Raw genomic sequence first — 23,097 nt, forward strand, 5'->3', positions numbered from 1 at the left:
TACTTGTTTCAGATCTTTTATGTCTAACATAAAAGTTTATGTACCTAGCTAGCTACATTGACATGTCTGTAATCAGTTCAAGCGCAGTATAAAGAACTCGTGATGCATTTCACGTTATTTCAGTAGCATGGAAATGATGCTTATTCTCTATGATATAATAACCTATGATAGAAAAAGAACTACACTGGCAGCCAAGACACCGTATTAACTTACTCTCTTTATCACTAAATGGTATGATACTTAGGCAATGGTATGATACTCTTCTATTTATCTCTATGTAAAGAGAGTTTGAAATACACATCTCCTTTTTCCATACCATATCTAGATTCCTGTGATACTTTGTTGATTAGAGACATAGTATTTAAGTGTTAGTTGATAGCTTAAAACTGGATGTCTAACCTTCATCCTAAAAACACATTTGATGTTGAAATTAGCTGATTTATTTTTGGAAGAGTTCTGCTTTGATCTGGTGCATAAATCGAAACCATCATGATGTGTTTTAAAAAGAGTTTAAACATCAAGTGACAGGTTGAAGGGAAGGAAAACTTTTAGGTCTACTTTTTAAAAGAGACATTATATTACAATTTTACCTTTAATTAGTTTGTGACTCCAAGTTCTTACAAAATGTTAGCTAACATCTGTTTGTTTTATTCCATAGAAAATTTCACACAGAGCTGCAATTAACATTTTTAATAAATTATAGTTCAATCTTTATCACACATACAAATGTTTTAAGAACCATTAAAACACACTGGTAAATATAAAGTATTTAAAACTTAATATACAAAGGTGTATTTTCTTGTATTATTGCACAAAATCATCTGAAAGAATATTTATAATTATGATGAAATTCAATGTAGACACAAATACTTGTATTCATTTCAAATAGGTGTTATATGTATCTAATACTAAGCTAATAAGATTCCCATGGGTATATACTTTTCCATATTTCACTTTTATTACATGATTTAATAGGTATTGTAGATAACTATTTATAATGTAATCATTAACTTCTATTAAATTAAAGAAAATATTACCATGCATCATAACCACTTAAATTTTAAATTAAAATGATGAACTATAGGAAACTCTTAAATGCTGGGAAAATAATTAGCATCTTTGAGGAATCAACACCCTTATTGAATGCTCTCAGTTGAAAAATGATCATTGATACTACATGCACACAAAAAATAGACTCAGCAGACTATATCTATACATTTTTAAATATACATATATATTATCTATATGGACATATAATATACATTAGCATATGTGATAAATATGAACACACAAATATAATTAAAAATGCTGTTAACCGGAAAGTGCAAGAAGTAGGGGACATTGTAAAGTTAGGGGAAGGAAAGGGCGAGAGAAATAATGTAATTTTATTTTCAATTAAAAGCATTTTTGAAACACTGAATACAGAGTACTAAAGTGCTAGTCCCACACATGAGACCTGATTTTATTCCTGATCAATGTAGGACCTGTGTGAAGTTAAACTAAATAAAGCTCAGAAGCAAGTAGCGACAATTATAATAGGTGAATATCAAGTATCAAAAATTACCAGCTCTAACTTGTCCTTTGGCCTAACTTAAGGCAAGCTTGAGAAAACTTATGGAATTACTTATTGAATTAAATTGTGAGGGAACTCCATTTTCCTTCTCGTCCCTCATTTTTGCTTTTTATTATCTTTTCTTCTTCAGTAATGAACACCATTTTAAGAAGTTCATTTAATGAAAGTGTTTGGCTGGTCTATTGTGTCCAAAAAGTCCTTGAGTGCCCCCCAAATCAGGGTACAACACGATTAAAATGAAGCTTTTTGTCAATACCAAGCGTTTTAAATGCCAAGATGAAAGGAGGCCTTTCTCCACCCAAACTTTGGTCGGTATATAATCTTCTTTAAGTTTTGATCTCAGACCATGCCAGTGGTTTTAATCTAAATTCACTTATGTGTAATTATTTTAAAATAAACATTTGAATGATGTATTGGGCATTTAAAGAAACTCTCATCTCTCATTATTCAGAAAAATGTATATATTTATATTTTTGTCACACTGAACAGTATCAGGTTTCACCTTCTCTAGCCAGAAGTTTCACTAGACTTGCAAAGAAGGACACAGATGCTCCAGGAAAACCAAGTAAGGCACATTGGACTCTATTACCAATAGTTAAGGCCCCTGTGAATCAGTGTCTGATTGACCTATATTCTTATGACTCATTTTTATATTCTAGGATCTAAAATTATATCACTCAGCCTTAAATTCTTTCAAAAAGGAAATAACATATATATTATCAAATAAGATTAGGTATTATCCAAAACTTATGAATTTAATATAAGGTTTAGGATCCAATACACTATCAAGAACTACTTAAGAAAACAATTTTGAATGTACTATTTCTACTTTTTTTTAAAGGCAATTGACTTTGGTTGATTTTAAGTTACTAGTGCAATTAATGAGGTACAAATGTCCTATCATAGATGGATGTAAAAGTGGTAGGTTAATCACAGAATTGAAAGGTAAACTCAGCCACATTGAACATTCATCTTAGCATTTCATTAGATAGTTGCTGGAAAATACCAAATACAGCCTTGTATTTGAAAACAAGTAGACAGCACATTCAAAAGGACCATGAGTACGAAGAGCTATTGCCCAGATGTTCAGAAACCTCTCCAACCTGAATAAGCCCGTGCAAAGAAAACACAACTCGATTAATATGACTACAAGCTGAATTGGGCCGATCTACCACTACACTACCCTATTCTCCAGCTGAGAAATTCCTTGTAACTCGCGGTTTCTCAATGCCCTGTGCTTCAGCTAAGGAGCTGAAGACTCTTCCTCCTCCTCCTTCGACCCCCTCTCTCTCCTCCTCCTCTGCCCCACCTTCCTTTCCCCTGCCCAGTCACAGCTCTCACTCTTATTATACAACTTAAAATGGGGAGAAGGTTCTGACGAAGTCACCTTGAGTGCTGAGTAGTGACTAGGCAGCCATCCCACCCCCCACCCACCCCATCCCCCCCCCCCCCCCCCCACCCCCCCCCCCCCCTGGCAGCGGAATTAGCATCAAAATACAGACAACTCCAGGGCAAACCACAACACCCAGGCACCCTTTGGTCTTCAGGTCTTCTTAGAGAAGAGTTTTAATATCTTGGTATCTGTTGGGCAGATTTTAAGTTCAGTTTCCTATTTAAATGGCTTTTTTCTAAGTCAAAATAATCAGAATGGGTCTATCTTTAACCCTTTGCTCTTTTAATAGTTTCCTTATACCTACAGTATTATTCCGTACATTTTTTATGTCTGTATATTATATAATTCTCACTTGATTTCTATGTTGAACATTAATTATGAATCTTGAGACACATCTAAAGTGAGAGATATAACTGTAAAAATGAGAAATATGAGGTTTGGTTAGGTAAAGAAATCCTTGGCATTTTCAGATTTAGGATTGTCTATGACTCATAGCCACAAAGGAAGAATACAGGTCTTAATGCTGAAGTAATTTGAGAGAAATGGGTGAGAGAGGAAAAGAAAGAAACCTTGTAGATGAATGACCCTAGCAATAAAGTGAAATAGGAATGAAGAATTATCCTACATGTGGCATTCATCATGTATGCCAAAATAACACGAGCTCTGAAAGGCTATTGTCTGGGTAGTGCGATGTGAAGGCTGATGCTAATTAGACAAGCTTTGTCTGTCTCTCCTACTCTTTGCAAGTCATAAACATAAGGGGTTTGCGATTTAATGATGGGCAGAAGAATTTCCTGCTGCACAAAGAAGCTGTGGTTTAGAGATTGAAAGTTAAAGTGTTAACCAAGAGACACAGTCAAAGCTAGTACTGAATTGGTTTCTTGCTTGCTTGCTTCCTTGTTTGCTTGTTTGTTTGTGGTAAGCCTGAACCTATATTGGCTTAAAGGTATTATGAACCAAAAATGGCATTTATCAAGCCATTTCATTATGTGCTAAACGACAAAGACAGGTTTGATCTTACCCGGATGTAATGACTTTATAGTTTCCTTCTCTTTTGTTGGTATAAGCATTCCTGAAAGCAAAAATTAAAAAGACACCCTCAGGATATTCCATCCTAGGCTCTGTAAATTAATTCAAATAAAGAGGAACCAAAAGGTACATATTTGTTTAAAAGAAACATTAGAAAGGAAAATAATGCAGAAAATGGAAAACTCTTCATCTTTTCAGGGCTCTGAAAACAAATGGATGGAAACAGCCTCGGGTATCATCTTCTAGGCAGCCCCCAGCCCCCAGTCCTTGCAATCTTGACTTTCTCCTTTGAGATAACCTAAAAAAAACAAAACAAAAAAAAAAACACACACATTTAATGACAAACTCACACAACTCGAGGTCCTGTGGGTATTACACATTGTTTCATCTATGCATGCATTTTCAAGACAACCTTTAAAGCTGAGAACACACATTTCCGTGTTTTTTTCTTTGCAATTAAAATTTAACCTCTCAGAAAATTAGACACAAGAAAACAAGTGGTTTCTTCTACACCTGCTTAGCATTGTTGTCTGTACATTGTTCGAATTCTAACATGTTCTAGTGCATGAATATTGAGCACCATTCACCTGGAAGGCATAGGCCCTGGTAAATTACATGTATCCCCTTTCAATACAGGTAAGTTTTGCCTCAAACCTTTTGTATATTTCCTCCTAAGTGAGCCTTTCTTTTAAGATAAACTTGTGATTATCTTCAGGAAAATTATATACAGTATCACAGGAAACTGAAGTTCAGAGAAGCTCAGCTAATTTATTTTGGGACACAGTGTTAATTACTATGAGAGATGCTGCCAAACTGTCAGGTTTCTGCTTTGTTCTTTTTCGGTTTTCATTATATTGTTTATGGTACACTGATTCAATAAGGAAAAGGAACAAAGGCAGAGGTGGAGAGAGGTAAGGAAACAACACAATGTCATTTGTACTTGTTTTCTGCAAGAATAGACAAGGATGACTTTTTTTTTTCATAATTGCATTCAACTTGACATTGAGTTATATAACTCTCCTCACACCCTCTTGACGCCATTTTACACTTAATTCTCTGCTATCTACTTATTGCGTCCTCTGGTAGCTTGAAAGAACTCCTGGAGCACAAGACTCAGTAAATATTTGCACAGTGTGCAAGCTGTTTTTCTATCAGCAAAACTTGTACTTTGTAACCCAGTTAGTTGCACTAGAGTAATCCTCAAGACTGAGTTACTCGTGTTAACATTACCCATTTCTTAAGTCTGTTTTAAGTCACTTAGTCTGACTCTTAGACTGACCACAAAGGGGAAGTGTTAAAGTATCATCTACCCCAGACAAAAAGTAAATACAATTTATGAAATTTAGGCTTTTATTCTACTGTAGATATTCCTGGAACCTTAAATTAAAATATAGAGTATCTTCTCTTTCTTATAAAGAAAATTTTAAATATATGTGAGAGAATAAAATACTGCATAACATTAATTTTCTTTTAATTTGTTCTTCCCCATCTACGTTGCACAGACATCCATTCTGTATCAGTGTTTGAGAGAATGAGTTCCACTTGAATGTGCTTGCCTACAGTTTTATTTTCATGGTACAGTCTTTCTTCTAATCAAATGTTCTGTCTTATGCAAAATGCATATGTTGTCGATGAAAATAAAATTGGTTCCTTTAAAAGTCACACAGCAGTTAAAATTTATGATCAGATGTGTGGTGAGCTGGCACCCGACTGCATCATTACTGAAGAGAGACATAAATTCCAGCAGAACTCACACATGAGATTCTGACCTATGTAACAGGATATTTGACAGTAGGGTGGTTAGAAGGGCAAAATGTGTGTTCTCTCTTTGACTAAGAAATTGTTCTCCCTCTCAGGACCTTTAACTCACAGACTCCTTTTCCCTACAGATTTGTGTCCATTAATCTTACCACCTCCAACCCAGCTGAGCCAGCACTCACACATTCAGCACACACATTCCCCAACAAACAAACAGATCTTCAGTTGTTAGCTTTCACCCCAGAGGCAAGACCTGGAACAGCAGGGAATGCACAGTTTTTCTGTACTTACAGTTCCAAGGACGCGTTGAGCAATAGTTGTGGTCCAAGTAAATATGCATTTTTGGGCTGTTGTATTATCTTCTAGGTGACCTTGAGAATGATAATGATGTGACTATTTCTAATGACATAAAAAGTAATTTATTTCAGAAAAGACACAGATCCATAATGATGCCCATCTGCTATGTTCTTGTAAAATATATGCTCAACAATTCTATAAGGTACTTCAACTTCAGCTCTCATTCATTTACCTCATGAATTTGGAGGGATACATATACTATCTTAATCTAATGCTTTTGTATTTATTTATGATTGTCATATCTAATATAAACTTCAATAATAATTTGATCTTAGATTTAATTACAAAATAAAAATATTATGATAAATCACCTTTTGCCATGAGGAAACACAAACACTAGGAAATACCTTAGGAAAGGTATTTGTGAATCTGCTGAGTTCCAGATATTTCAAATATACCTATGTTTATATTTAGAAACAAGGAAATTTGTTAAATTCATACTTTTCCCAGGTTGCTAAACATGAACATTTTATTAATTGGAATTAAGATTATACCTTTCAAAGATATGTTCTTAAGTTTGATTATAGATGACTATTCAATATTAAATGTACATAAACATCAGAGTCCCTAGAACCCTCTACATGGGTTTTCACCTGTAGTATAACCTTGCGTTAATGAAAAGTGATACATTTTACAGAACTAAGAGTTTGGGGAACATACTCATGCTCATCACAAATGAAGGCATCCTTCTTTTGGGCCAGTTACTTCCAAATGTCAGTGTAAGAAAATTAGAAAGGTTGTCTGTGCAAATGAAAACTAAGATACCTTAGAAGTATGTAGGCAGTCTTCTTAAACTAACCTGAGTGTGGCTCTGGAATCTGGATATGTAATAAGAATCATAATGATATTGCCAAAAGGCTTCCTAGACAATATTTGGAAAATACTACTTTTGAAGAATAAACACTTCTCCACAAGCATTACTGTATTCCATCAGACATTAGTGTTTATAGCAATGTCCTTAGTACTAACCTCTGCTCTTGGGATGATTCATTTGTATGATGTCTTTGCATGGGATAATGCAGGATTTAGGTGCTTTTTATTCTTTGAGATTTTTGCATATATACACAATAAAATATGATATTCACTCCCATTGCTCTCTTCCCAACTCTCTCTATATCCTCTACAACACATGTCTTTCTCAACTACAGTCTTATTCGTATGTGTGCAAGTGATAACTCTCTTGAACCAATTGACAACTTGCAAGCCTGGAAGGTTAGCATTAATTATCATATCTCATATCCATGCAGAATTTTGAAAGATGGAAACTAAAGTGTCTGTGGCATTTTCTGCCAAGAAATTATCTGGCTGACCAGAAGACATCATTGCTTATCAGGATTCATAGTGTATAAGCTGATATTTGTTCAATTAAAGAAAAGAAAGAGGTTGCCTAAGAGTTGCTTTCTTGGGTGTAATGACTTAAGTGACAATATGCAGATCAATGGTGACTGGGGGAGTTATTCTGTCTGATGCTGTGGGAAGAAGGTTTGTGATTCAAAGGGCTGATCCTGATGACTACCACAGTCTCTCTTCTTCCTCTTATTTCCCTTGATTATGAGACTACATGAACATTAAACAGAAAACAGTAGGTAGTTACGAGCAAAACGCACATTATTTCTCGTATGTGTTTAAGAGGTATTTATAAGATGCGTTGCTATTCTGACTTAGAACAGTCTTTGGTAGAGTTGAAGACCCAACAGCAACAACAACAAAGATTCATGGAAAAAGACCTTGTTAGAGATATGTGTTAGGAAGACCTTAAAAAGAAAACACCGGGAGTCCTTTGTTCCTGGGGTGGGAAGCCTTGTAGCACCTGAAGCTTTTCTCAGTGTCCAGTGTCCCGTGTCCCCACAGTTTTGCCAAAACCCACTCATTTGAAGCTTCTCTAAGCCAGTATCTCCTCTTCTCCTACTTGTTTCTGTTCCTCATGTTGGCTGCACCCCTCCCCCATTAAAAACACACACAAGCACGGGCTCTTATAAGCTCTTTGTCACCTTCAAATAGTAGTTTGGAGCCCCCTCTTGGAGATGGAGTGCCTGGAGTATTTATTACAAGACAAATGAAGTCCCAGGCTGGTAAGCAGAGGCCTTTTCATCTGGTTTACATAGCTGGGAGTTCACTACCACCATCTGCACTGATCACTGAGGAGCTCTGTAGCTCTGTTCTGTGTTAACCCCCTCAGACCCCGATGGCCTCTGGGAGACCTGACCCCTACTTTGAGACACACTGAACTGGAAATAATAACTCCCATATGGGAGAAGAATACTCCAGCTTCCAGGGCCGATCGGGCTTTGTTTTTTCTATGACTACTAAGAAAAGAGTGGGTTTTGGAAGCAGTTCTCTCAGCTTATGGCTATTTTCATAGGGGTTCTATATTTAATAAAGATTAAATCCATTGAAACAGTGAGTCAAAGGCACTTTTCGTAACCAACAATTCCACCTACTTCAGAAGCCTGCCTCTTCACACTCTCCTCATACATGCTCAAAGCAGGAACTCGGCCGCACCGGTTTTGTCTCCTAGGCAAATGGTCCTTGCCTCGAAGAATATAAATAAGAATTTTCAATCTGAACTTGTACATCACTCTTAGATGTCTAGCTCCTCCACACAAAAGAAAAGCCTTTTGAGTAATTGCAAGACTTAATTAGCCTGTGTTCACACAAAGTCTTCCTTTGTTCACCTATCAACAGGCTGATTTCATCAGTCGTCCTCTGACTCTCTGAGGACCATTCTTTTCCCTTGTTTTATACTGATTTCTATTTTCAGCTTTGGAGACCTATGCTGTAAGGCTCTACATTTGAGTATCCAGTCTCTCTTACCTGATTCATTCCTACTACAAATAACTCCTTCCAAAGCTTGTTGGTGATCTGATCACCTCCTGAGTCGACTAATGCCTGCCCTTCAGTGACATAGAAAGGACATTTGGAACATCAATGGGGCTATGGTGACAATGGGCTATGTAAGCTGATTTCTTTCCAGCCCTTTTCCCATCTTTATGTCAGAGCCATAACAAAACCAGGAAGTATGGAGAGTGGTAAATGCATACAAAGTACCAGAATCATATGTCTAGGGGATAGTATACTAAAATAACCCGCATTTCCCTTATCAGTGACAAGAACACATTGTATGCATTACAGAAAGTTTTAGAAAACTATTTGATAATTGAAGGCAACCACATATTGAGTTTCATCTGATGCCTATAGTCTGAATATCTAAATTGCCTATCAGTCCAGACTTCCACGTCAGACAGAACAACTGAAATGACTAACTTTTTATGATTTTTTTCCAAAAATCTGTTAAATATAATTAATTTACTATATTATGGTACTTGAAGCTGAAAGATGATGAACAACGTTTCAAAAAAGATATTCCCATTAAGGCAATGGTGGAACTGTCTTTAATCCCAGGACTCAGGAAGCAGAGGCAGGCAGAAATCTGATTTGGGGGCCAGCCTAGTTTACAAAGCAAATTCCAGGACATCCAAGGCTGCAAAGAGAAATCAGATCTCAGGAAAACAAAAATAAAAACAAAAAGCAAGGTGTTTCCAAATAAGAATTTTCATACATTAACTCTCACTGATACTGGGCTGTCATCAAGCAGTTCTAAAACTAATCAAGATTCTCCCTGTTTTAGGAAGGAAAGGGTAGTACTTGAAACGTTTGCTGATGGAATACACATCATATTTGACACTTTTATAGATGATTTCAGTCACTATACTCAGATTATTATCTTTTAAGCAAGGTTAGCTATATAGCCCAGGCTGGCCTAGAACTCACAGAGACCTGCTTGTCTCTGTCTCTGCTTCCACTGCACTGGGTTTAAAAGCATGCACCACTACACCCAGAAGTTCTCAGATTTGAATATGCCACAGTATTAGTCTCTCCAAATGAGCAAACATGCAGACCCTTCTTAATCAACTAGTCAAGGTTGTCTTTCAGGGAGGACCCCATGACATGAGATGCACCCTCCCACTGACTCCCTGCTGAAATTTCCTGTCTATAACGTATACAATTTTAGCCAAATATCGAAAGCTAAACCAAACTCACAAATTATTTGTTTTGGGAGCAGAACTATTTTACATTTTCCCGAAGGGGCATGTTTACCGCCTCTTCATGCCCTCAGCGTTGCTTAGCTAGCAGTTAGTTCTGTTTGCACAAATACAAAAGAGTGAACATTCCCTTTTCTCGTGAATTTGGACCATTTTTCTTAAAGAAATATCTTCATGTTGTCAGTGAACAAGAAGTCATTTTGATGATTTTCATGTATTTCTGTAGAGAGAGATTTCATTTGTTGATTAAGATATTATATATACAACTGGCCTTGTTGGGTACCCACTCACCAACTTGAGTTCTTTTATATTCTGATCTGTGGTATGATAAAAATGCAGAAGTCTCTTTTACAAACTTATTTCATCTCCTTTTGGATATATAGGATAGGTTGTACAATAGTTTTGCTGTTAATTTTTCAGGAATTATTTCAATTATAATAGGTTACTGTGGGCAAGGAGTTCTTCTTTGTACTCTCGTTAACGCCTCTGCAGAAATGGTTTAAAATTTACTCTTGCTCTACCAAATTGCTGTCTCAGTAGTCTATTTTCTTTTAGATCTGTAAGTGTTTGCAAACACATTTTAAGTTTGAGAATTCCATCATTATACTTTATGTATCAACAACATTCAAAAGAAATTTAAAAAGATCTTTCTTGAAGTTGTCAGTTTGCTGTTCTAGAATGCAGTGATTTGACACGGTGAAAAATGCATTCATATTACACTGAGACTGAAACAAGATAAACACATCTGACTTTTTACCTTATTAATTTGATTTTTAAAATATTAGGCTTAGGGAATATTGTTAAGGGAAAACTATCCAAATATGTAAAAACAAAGAATAGGTTTTTCTAATGCTCAACAATGAAAATAAAACTGACCTCTAGAGTAGAGTTTGATTAAAGATGCTTAGGTCACTTGGTCGAGGCTCTCTTTTAGATATTTAGTTTTCTTTCATAAAAGTCATTGCATTTTTTGCTTAAATCTGCCTGTGTTGAGTGGTAGTTAAATTTGAAAACCATTTCTTTTATGGATTTTTGTGGGATTTTATTTTCCTCTCTTGTTTACATCTGTTGTTCCCTCGAGAGAGGCTCCAATATCTCTCTCCCTAACTCCTTGGGCCCTGGATATTGTTCCTTGTTCCCATTTCCTATTACAGATCTTCATTCTTTAGTAATAAAAGACTAAAGGCTACAGATGGAATAATTCATTTGAAAACCCAAATAGCCAGACTTTTTACTTGATAAACTAAATCCCATATATTATCTATAAGTAATTCTGAGAAACTACTGTTTTATTGGAAGTATTAAGAGTATAATTGTGAAATAAAATTTTAAATAATAAGTAATATCTATGCAGCCAAGTTTTCTTAACTATAAAAGACATTCAAAACTTTATCTAAATGCTTAAAGATAATTGATTTTCTAAAAATTTCAACGATCTGACAAAAAATAAAGAAAATTATCTGGCTGCATATTTGGTTAATGGAGGAAGAAAAGTAAATGTTTACAAAATCCATAGGCAATTCATAATATCCACAATTATACAACAATGTTTTATGTCTATGCTTTATGAAAGATGCTTCAATTTTAAGATCTTCATTTTGGTTAGAGTGTAAGTTCAACCACGCCTATTCTGAGTAAGTAAGTTGAAGCATTAGCAAGATGATGTAAGAGAAGCACTGTGTGGTTGGATGAATTTAGTGTTAATCCAGAAATGTAGCATGCCTTTCCAATTTGGAAAAAAACAGAGAATGACCTAATCCAAGACCTTGCATGATATCTGTGCTCGACTGTGCACAGAGGGCTGTTGATTCTCACAATTGTCTTTCCATAAAACTTGTGTGGTCCTTGTTAAGAAGCCTTACAGTGAGACAAAGACAATAGTACTTACTATTAAAACGGTTTTGATCACTAATGGTTTGCTCCCTCCCTCAATTTGTGGTTCAAGTTACCCTTTATTAAGAAAAGCTGGCTGATGTAAAATCACTTACTAGACAGTACAAACACAGCTCTCCTTTTTTCCAATTAGCCATGAAACCACTGGCCACACACACATTGCTGTCACAAGGCTCTGCTCCTCGTCAGTTGCACACTGGGCAGAAGGACTAGACACTGGTCATGTGCTAACTCTGAGGGCAAGTTTTAGATGTATAGTCCATTCCAGAGATCTATGGATTCCAATTAATACATCATTATTAACTGACTTAAGGAGATAGAATTATTTGATAGGATTCTGAATGCTTTTCAGTAGGATGTGATGCTAGACTTGAGCATGATGCTATTTGAATGAAATTCCAGCCTGAAACAAGAAAGGGCTAACTTGCGATCATCTTAGAATGGAAGGTTCTGGGGGAAAAAAAGCAAAATTATAAAATTCTTTGTTCAGACTTGACTGGATAGCTGGTTTACTGAATAATTATACACTAAAATGGTGCTACATTTATAGGAAGGACGTTAATCTACTTTGACAGAAATAACAAACAGCATAAACCTGAAGAATCTTGGTGGTTACCCCAGCAAATGTTTCTGTCCATGTTGTAAATTGTATGGAAAGCACTATAACGTTGTTTTCTCCATTTGAAAAGAAATCGACTTATGCCAATCATTGCGCTAAATAAAATTAAGATATACACAAAGAATGAGTTTAAAATACCTTATTTAGGACAATAAAGGTGTCTCCAGGTGAAAATTCAAACTGTGTTAAAATGAACATGTGATAAAGTCTTCATAATATGTAACTATATGCAAATGAAAAAGAAAGGGTTATTTGTACAACATTAAAAACAGTCATCTCTCAACAAAGAAAACTAATGTCTGCTTCCTTGCATCTTTTATGAATCAATTAGAAAACAATAATATTGTATTATTTTCATTCTTTGTGTTTAAATATTATGTGATAGTTAACGCTGAGCAAGCTGAGCATAGAAATTAAAATTAAATAACATTCACAGTGATAAGAATCAACATTTGTGATTTCAGTACAAACATAGTACTGAAAACTTCAAGAGCTTTTAGAGTGGAAGCTTTAAAATGCTTGTAATTAAATGTGTTTTTAACAAGAAAAAAGAAAATATACTTTTTCAATAGTAAAGTAAATATTCTGATATGATATAATATGGAAGAATTTTTCTAATTCAAAATATTTCAAATGTTGCTGGTATTTTAAGGAAATTTAGCACAAGACAAATCTAAACTTGATTGTAAAGGTATTTCCGACAACTGGTGATTTAAATAAAAAAATGAAGCAAAACTAATAACTTTTTGGAAAAAAATTAAATGATAATTTTACTGAAAATGCACTAGGATTCTCACACTGCCATACCTTGTAGATTTAATACTGTGTTTTGTTTCCAAGTTCACTGTGCCTAAACTTTCTGTCCACAGGTAACTGTATAGTCCTGTTATCTATCATTGGAGTATTATAAAACTAGATTCTAAGTTACCCTCTACAAAACACGAACAAAACAAAATGAACAAACAATCAAACAAAACAACTATTCAGACTGCAGCACTTAACTGAAGCTGATTGTAATTGAGTCTGACCATTATGATGCTCTCCTGTCTGCCTTCAGCTGTGATGCATGGCGGGGCTCACTGAAGTCTCCATGATTCCCACAGATGCTGGGTGTAAATATCTGTACATCAAGGAAAGACTAATGGAAAGATCAAAAGTCTTTTGGGGTTTTTGGGTCATGTTTGTGTTTTGTTTTTAATACTTATCTGCTTCACATTTCATTCAGTTGCAAGTTTTTAGAAAATTGCTACTTTATGCCATTTGAAAAATTTTAATACTTCTCAGTTAATTTTTAATTGAATGTGCTTTGGTTATGAGTGTTTAATAATGAAAGAGAACCTTTTAAAAGCATATGGAAGATGAACAATGTTATAATTCATGCTCTGGATTTCATTTTCTAGGTTGTTAGCCTAAGAGTTAAGTCATTCTCACTAAACTAGTTTTTTTTTGTTTTTTTTTTTTTTGTTTTTGTTTTTGTTTTTTTTTTGGTTCTTTTTTTTTTTCCCGGAGCTGGGGACCGAACCCAGGGCCTTGTGCTTCCTAGGCAAGCGGTCTACCACTGAGCTAAATCCCCAACCACTAAACTAGTTTTAGGTGTCATTTTGTTATTTTATTGTGTGTAAAAGTACAGGTCTACACATGGACACATGCTTATGAGTGCCAGAACCGAGAAGGCAAAAATGATGACACCCACAGAGCTAGAGCTACGGAGCCATCTTTGCAGCCCCATCCTGTTCAGACTTTGGGTTTCCTCTTCAGTCAGTTCTTTTCAGGCTTGGCAGGGGAGCTTTCTTTTATTTCAGGATTGTTTATTTCCATGATTCTGTGAAATTTCTTATATTTGCATGTTCATGCTGGGCTTAAAGGTTATCTTCCGCTTTACATTATCTTTGACAGTTGAGTCAATGATTTCTATGGAATCTTCTGCTCCTGAGATTCTCTCTTCCATCTCTTGTATTCTGTTGGTGAAGCTTGTATCTACAGCTCCTTGTCTCTTCTTTTGGTTTTCTATATCCAGGGTTATTTCCATGTGTTCTTTCTTGATTGCTTCTATTTCCATTTTTAATTCCTTCAACTGTTTGTTTGTGTTTTCCTGGAATTCTTTCATGCATTTTTGCGATTCCTCTCTGTAGGCTTCTACTTGTTCTCTAAGGGAGTTCTTCACGTCTTTCTTGAAGTCCTCCAGCATCATGATCAAATCTGATTTTGAAACTAGATCTTGCTTTTCTGGTGTGTTTGGATATTCCGTGTTTGCTTTGGTGGGAGAATTGGGCTCTGATGATGCCATGTAGTCTTGGTTTCTGCTGCTTGGGTTCCTGCTCTTGCCTCTCGCCATCAGATTATCTCTAGTGTTACTTTGTTCTGCTATTTCTGACAGTGGCTAGACTGTCCTATAAGCCTGTGTGTCAGGAGTGCTGTAGACCTGTTTTACTGTTTTCTTTCAGCCAGTTATGGGGACAGAGTGTTCTGCTTTCGTGCGTGTAGTTTTTCCCCTCTACAGGTCTTCAGCTGTTCCTGTGGGCCTGTGTCTTGAGTTCACCAGGCAGGTCACTTGCAGCAGAAACGTTGGTCTTACCTGTGGTCCCGAGGCTCAAGTTCGTTTCGCTGGGGTGCTGCCCACGGGCTCTCTGAGGTGGCAGCAACCCAAGATCTCTTGCTTGCCTCTTCCGGGAGCAGAGCTAAACAGAGAATTCTCGCAGCTGAGGAATGCCGAATGGCTGAGAAACACCTAAAGAAATGTTCAACATCGTTAGTCATAAGGAAATGCAAATCAAAAAACAACCCTGAGATTTCACCTCACACCAGTGAGAATGGCTAAGATCAAAAACTCAGGTGACAGCAAATGCTGGCGAGGATGTGGAGAAAGGGAACACTCCTCCATTGTTGGTGGGGTTGCAGACTGCTACAACCATTCTGGAAATCAGTCTGGAGGTTCCTCAGAAAATGTGACATTGAACTGCCTGAGGATCCAGCTATACCTCTCCTGGGCATATACCCAAAAGATGCCCCAACATATAAAAAAGACACGTGCTCCACTTATGTTCATCGCAGCCTTATTTATAATAGCCAGAAGCTGGAAAGAACCCAGATGCCCTTCAACAGAGGAATGGATACAGAAAATGTGTACATCTACACAATGGAATATTACTCAGCTATCAAAAACAATGACTTTATGAAATTCAGTAGGCAAATGGTTGGAACTGGAAAATATCATCCTGGTGAGTGAGCTTAATCACAGAAAGACATACATGGTATATGTACTCATTGATAAGTGGCTATTAGCCAAATGCTTGAGTTACCCCCTAGATGCTAGAACAAATGAAACTCAAGACGGATGATCAAAATGTGAGTGCAGATCGCTCATGAGAGACACAGCCAGAATACAGCAAATACAGAGGCGTATGCCAGCAGGAAACCACTGAACTGAGAACGGGACCCCTGTTGAAGGAATCAGAGAAAGAACTGGAAGAGCTTGCAGGAGCTCGAGACCCCATATGTACAGTAATGCCAACCAACCAGAGCTTCCAGGACTAAGCCACTACAAAAGACTATACATGGACTGACCCTGGACTCTGACCTCGAGGTTGCAAATGAATATCCTAGTAAGAGCACCAGTGGAAGGGGAAGCCCTGGGTCCTGCTAAGACTGAACCCCTAGTGAACTAGACTGTTGGGGAGAGGGCAGCAAGGGGGAGGGGTTGGGAGGAACACCCATAAGGAAGGGAGGGGGGGGATGTTTGCCCGAAACCGGAAAGGGAATAACATTCAAATGTATATAAGAAATACTCAAGTTAATAATAAAAAAAAAAAAAAAAGGTTATCTTCATGTTCGGATTTAGTTCTTTCTTTTTTGTGGGGGTGGGCACACGTCTGTAGATACTAGGGGTCAACACTGGTAGCACTGATATCTTCTCCAATCATTTTCCTCTTTACTTTTCATGACGGGATCTCTCAGGAAACCACATTTCAGTAAGGTTGGCTCTTGACTGAGCCCCTGTATTCTCAGTGTCTTCCTTTTCAGTTTAACAGGTGCACACCATCATGGCCAAATGCTACACTGGGTGCTGGGGATATGAACCTAGATACCCTTCTCTGAAAGTGATGGGTTCAGTTGTCTTCCTATTCTTATTATGTATGTTCCCTGACAGATCTTGTCCTTCCCTTGTGTCTTTGCCTGAGAAATACTGAAAAATTGCTTGACCCTTGTTGCTTGCAGGAGTCTGGGGTTTCCCACTATCCACGTTCATACTCAGTATGAGATAATCTGTAGGTCTCAGGGCTTGAAAAAGAAATTTCTTCAGGTTAAAACTGTCATTTGTATGTACTGATATTCATGTATCTATTACAATGACATTATTATTTCCCAAGTGTCAGGAAGTCTTTAACATGACTTCCTCAAAATAATGTAGTTAGGAAAAAGACTTTATTACTATCTTCATGAACTTATGCTAGATTCGGCTTTCTACATTCTAAGCAGAAGCCAGACTCCAATTCTTTCATTAAATTAAAACTATGAGTTCTACGTGTTTTCCTTTGTATATGATAAACCACACTGTATCATTTTTATATAAAATAAAACTGAAGATTTTAAAATTGTTATGTAATACTGGTTTGAAAGCTTTATATTTATTGTTAAAAATAAGTATTTATCTGTTTGACCTCTGAGAGTATATATGACTATGTTATTAACTTCTTTGTGTATATATTTATGTGTGTTGATGTATGTGATCTGTGTGATCCATCCTTGCTGGTGTGGTAAGTGTACATACCATTAGAGGCTGAGAGTAGATATGACTATGTTATTAAGTTCTTTGTGTGTATATTTATGTGTGTTGATGTATGTGATCCATCCTTTCTAGTGTGGTACGTGTACATACCATTAGAGGCTGAGAGTAGATATGACTATGTTATTAACTTCTTTGTGTGTATATTTATGTGTGTTAATGTGTGTGATCCATCCTTTCTAATGTGGTACGTGTACATACCATTAGAGGCTAGAGGTAGTTATAGGATGTCATTCTTCAATCATTATCTACCTTTAGTTTTGAGACAGTTCATTCACTACACTTGAAACTCATTGATTTTGTCAGGAAGGTGGCACTGAGTCCCAGAAATCTTCGAATCTATCCCTGCTAAAATTCAAACTCAGAACCTCATAAATTCTAGTGGCGTATGCCACTTCATCTGACCTTTTGCATGAGTTCATGAAATAAAATTTAGTTTCTCATGCTTAAAACACAGGTACAATGTTTATGTAAGTTACATTGTAGCCAGAGGCTTTAGCAACAGGAGCAGTGTCTGCTATTTGACACACAATATTACCTATTTGTTATTCACTCCTCCTGATTGGTGAGAATTTACTTACCCAGGAAACTGAACTTCAAATGGCACTGGGGAACTAACTGAAAACCAAGTAACAAAATCACACTATATATACCACTGTTTTTAATAATCACTTAAATATAGTGTGGTTCCATAAATGAACACAGAAGTACAAAAATGCATTATTGTAGAAGACTCTCCATCTTATACAGTGTGACCTACACTTACCAGTGACAGTATGCAAACTGTGTACATTTTTCTCCACTACAGTGTTCACCCATCTAAACATGCCAATAGCCAGACATTTGGGATTTTTTTTTATCCAGTGCTAAAATTCAAATTCAGAACCTCATAAATTCTAGGCAAATATTGTACCAGTAAGCTCTAACATTTAGGATTTTTATTTTGTCCTTGTGTTTTATGTCCATTTATATTAAATTAACTCATTTGATTTAGTATTTTTTCATCTGGCTGAGAACGTTTTTAAAAAATGATCATACTATCACCCAAAATACTATCCATTCCCTCCAGCTTCATGTCAACATTTATTTGAGTAACCATGTTTTCATACAAGTCAGTGATAAATGGTGCTAAATATTAAACTGAACAGAGCTGAGAAAAAAGCCTTATGTGCTGCCACCAGAACTGTCTCTTTAAATTGACAATCTTTTATAAATAAGCATGTTTGAATATGTCCATTTAACATATCACAAGACTGCCTAATTATTACCTTAACCCAAGATGTCAGTGTTCTGACATCCTTTCCACACATATTATAGAAATAATCTGTTTTAATGACATTTTGAAATTCAGATATGTCTCATCTGTTTTAAGAGCCACTTAATTTATTCTAAAATATGTTTGAGTTGTACGTGTAGAGTGCAGAAAAATACTGTGGCAGATTGATTGCAAAGATGACTTAATTCATCATTCCTCGCTGTACAAAGTCCTATTGCAGTATAACTTTACAGCCCCATCAGTCAAATAATGGACACCCCACTTCATAGTTCTGAGTCTATGATGGGCCTGTGTTTTGATAAGGCAAACAGATGTAGTTAACAGGTGCAGTTAAGAGTAAGGCAGCAAGGCATGATTCTGTCCTGTGTGTCTATTCTATGGAAGAGTAGGCAGTTGTTTTCCGTCCAGCTTCTCCCACACCTAAGCATGTGCCTCCATTTCATGGAAGACTTGATAGACATGGACATGAGCGTTCTTAGGCTTCAGAACTACCTTTTCAGTTGTGAACTAAAGGCTGACAAAGACTATCAATTTAAAGTGGATAATGATGAAGGTGAGTACCAATTATCATTAAGAACTGTCAGCGTAGGGGCAGGGGGTGTAGATGAATTGCACATCCTAGAGGCAGAAGCAAAGAACTATGAAGCTGATCCAATTAAAGTAAAATTGGCAACTTTGAAAATGTCTGTAAAGCCAACAGTATCCCTTAGGAGCCTCAAAATTACACCACCTAAGGTCTTAAGTTTGATGTTTTGTTCAGGGCCTGTGCATAATAGTGGACAGCACCTAGAAGCTGTAGAGGAAGATGCAGACTCAGAAGATGAAGATGAGAAGGATGTAAAACTCTTAGGCATGTATGGAAAGAGATCTGCTACTGCAGGTGGTAACAAGTTTCCATATAAAAAAAGTAAAACTTGATCAAGATGATGAGGAAGATGAAAATGATGATTTTGATGAAGAGGAAACTGAAGAAAATGTTCAAGTGAAGAAATCAGTACGAGATACTTCATACACATCAAAAGAAAAATCTACCAAGATAAACTATCAAATCTGAGCATCTATGCTCCAAATGCAAGAGGACTCACATTCATAAAAGAAACTTTACTAAAGATTAAAGCACACATTGCACCTCACACAAGAATCGTGGGAGACTTGAACAGCCCATTCTCAGCAATGGACAGATCATGGAAACAGAAACTAAACAGAGACACAATAGAACTAATAGAAATTATGAACCAAACTCTTTTAACAGATGTCTATAGAACATTTCATCCTAAAACAAAAGAATATATCTTTTTCTCAGTAGCACATGGTACCTTCTCTACAATTGACCATATAATCAATCACAAAAGAGGCCTCAAAAGATTCAAGATTGAAATAATCCCATGAATACTATCAAATCACCACAGACTTCACTAACAACAAAAATGACAGAAAGCCTACATACACATGGAAGTTGAACAACACTCTACTCAATGATAACTTGGTTAAGGAAGAAATAAAGAAAGAAATTAAAGACTATTTAGAATTTAATGAAAGTGAAGGCACAACATACCGAAACTTATGGGACACAATGAAAGCAGTGCTAAGAGGAAAATGCATAACTCTGAGTACCTCCAAAAAGTAAATGGAAAAAGCATACAATAGCAGCTTGACAGCACACTTGAAGGCATGAAAACAAAAAGAAGCAAATAGACCCAAGAGGAGTAGATGGCAGGAAATCATCAAACTCAGTGCTGAAATCAACCAAGTAGAAACAAAAAGAACTATACAAAGAATCAACAAAACCAGGGGCTAGCTCTTTGAGAAAATCAACAAGTAGATAAGTGTTGTAAAATTATAAAATATGGTATCTTTTACCCCTACTAGGTCTGGCATCGCAGCGCCCCAAGATATCTGGTTGATATCTTCACCTCAGTCAGCAAAGCATCTTACCTGCTTTGCCCTATCCCATATCACACTGCCGAAGGTTTCTCTCTGAGCCTAGCAGCAATCTCTCTACCCAATCTAGTTCCCACAGCAGGTTGCGACCATGCCAGAAATATACGTCCCAATTCTGTGGAGGCTTAGTGTCTCTGACTGCCACATACTCTCTTAAACTTAAATCGCCACAGGAAAGAACACACAACCTCTGATCTAATTGATAAGATGTCATTGGTTTGTCATCTGTTGCTGTAAAATTGTAAAAAAAAAATAGAAATCTGTCTCTACAACCTTTCAGTTCTGGAAGCTGTGTTAGGCATCCTATGTTTATAGATATTTGTTCATGCTCATATTTCTGATGGGCTTGAAGACTTCTTATAGTCTCATAGCCTATGAGGCTGTGAAACTTTGAAAATACATATTTTATTAGATAGTTATCGGGTTATATACAAGCTAGCCAGGATATAACAGATTTTAAGATTTTCTTCAGCTGGAATGGATAACTAAATGTTCTGTTTAACTGATAAAGGTTGGACTGGGTGTTAGTATATTTACTTTTAACTACAAAATAGTTGTATTTAGCTTATATTTAAGAGAAAAGGTTTTTTTTAATTACACAAAAAGGGTGAAATGTAGGATGATGTCATACAGCTGAAGGCAGGTACAAGATAGAATGAGGCCTGTCATTGGATGAGAAAGAAGGATGGGTGGGAGAATTTTGAGGGAAGAGAGAGGGCTGGAAAAGGAGACTGAGAGGAAGCTGCAGAGAGAACATGGAGGCTGATGTAAAGATTCCACTCTGTGTATTTTACAGGTTTTAGGAATATTCTTAAGGGATGGATGTGTATAGGGATTTGTATGTTTAGGTGGGCAATTATATCTTATCAATTGGATCAGAGGTTATTGTGTTGTGTGTTCTTTCCTGTAGCGATTTGAGTTTGGGAGAGTGTGTGGTGGCAGAGACACTGGGCTGCCACAGAGTTGGGATGTATATTTCTGGCATGGTGAGGCCTGCCTTAGGACCTAGATTGGTAGGGAGATTGCTGCCATGTTCAGAGAAAATCCTTTCGCAGTGTGATATGGGACAGAGCGGAGCAGGTGAGATGCTCTGCTGACTGAGATGAAGATCTTGGGGCATTATGGTGCAAGATCTAGTGTGGGATAAAAGAGAGCCCTTTTTTTTTATAATTTTATAGCAACAGATAAGCACTTAGCCAGACTAACCAAAGGGCACAGAGACAGTATTAACAAAACCAGAATTTAAAAAAATAGATATAACAACAGAAATCGAGGACATTCAAAAAATTATCAGATCCTACTACAAAAGCCTATGCTAAACAAAACTGGAAAATCTGAATGAAATGGACAATTTTCTAGACAGATTCAAGTACCAAAGTTGAATCAGGATCAGATAAACCATCTAAATAGTCTCTTAACCCATAAAGAAAAAGAAACAGACATTAAAAATCTCCCAGACCAAAAAAAAAAAAAAAAAAAAAAGCCCAGGATCAGATGGGTTTAATGCAGAATTCTATGACATTGTCAAAGAAGACATAAAACCAATACTCCTAATACCAATGATTTCACTTAATAGAAACAGAAAGAACACTACCCAACTGGTTCTATGAAGCTGCAATTATGCTTATACCTAAAGCACAAAAAGACCCAACAAAGAAAGAGAACATCAGACCACTTTCCCTGATGAATATCAATGCAAAAATATTCAATAAAAGTCTCCAAAATTGAATCCAAGAACACATCAAAATGATCATCCATGATGATCAAGTATGCTTCATCCCAGGGATACAGGCATGATTCATTACAGAGAAAGCCAGCAATGTAATCCACTATATAAACAAATTAAAAAACAGAACAAAACAAAACACATGATCAACTCATTAGATGCTGAGAAAGCATTTGACAAAATTCAACACCTTAAAAGTCTTGGAAAGATTAAGAATTCAAGGCCTATACCTAAACATAGTAAAAGCAATATATGGAAAACCAGTAGCCAACATCAAACTAAATGGACAGAAACTTGAAACAATCCCACCAAAATCAAGGACTAGAGAAGGGTGTCCTTTCTCTTTTTACCTATTCAGTATAGAACTTGAGTCCTTGCCACAGCAATGAGACAACAAAAGGAGGTCAAAGGGATACAAATTGGAAAGGAAGAAGACAAAATATCACTATTTGCAGATGATATGATAGTGTACTTAAGTGACCCCAAAAATTCCACCAGAGAACTCCTAAGCCGAATGAACAACTTCAGCAAAGTGGCTGGGTATAAAATTATCTCAAACAAATCAGTAGCCTTTCTCTACTCAAAGGATAAACAGGCTGAAAAAGATATTAGGGAAATGACACCCTTTACAATAGTCACAAATAATCTAAAATAACTTGGAGTGACTCTAATTAAGCAAGTGAAAGATCTGTATGACAAGAACTTC

At 36.4% G+C, this 23,097-nt stretch overlaps 1 pseudogene; it reads left to right on the forward strand.

Moving 5' to 3' along the window:
* Nucleotides 1–19,165: 19,165 nt before the first annotated feature.
* On the forward strand, nucleotides 19,166–19,778 carry LOC116898395 (annotated as a pseudogene).
* Nucleotides 19,779–23,097: the final 3,319 nt, after the last annotated feature.

This window comes from Rattus rattus, chromosome 4, assembly GCF_011064425.1.
Source record: "Rattus rattus isolate New Zealand chromosome 4, Rrattus_CSIRO_v1, whole genome shotgun sequence".
Classification (NCBI taxonomy): Eukaryota; Metazoa; Chordata; class Mammalia; order Rodentia; family Muridae; genus Rattus; species Rattus rattus.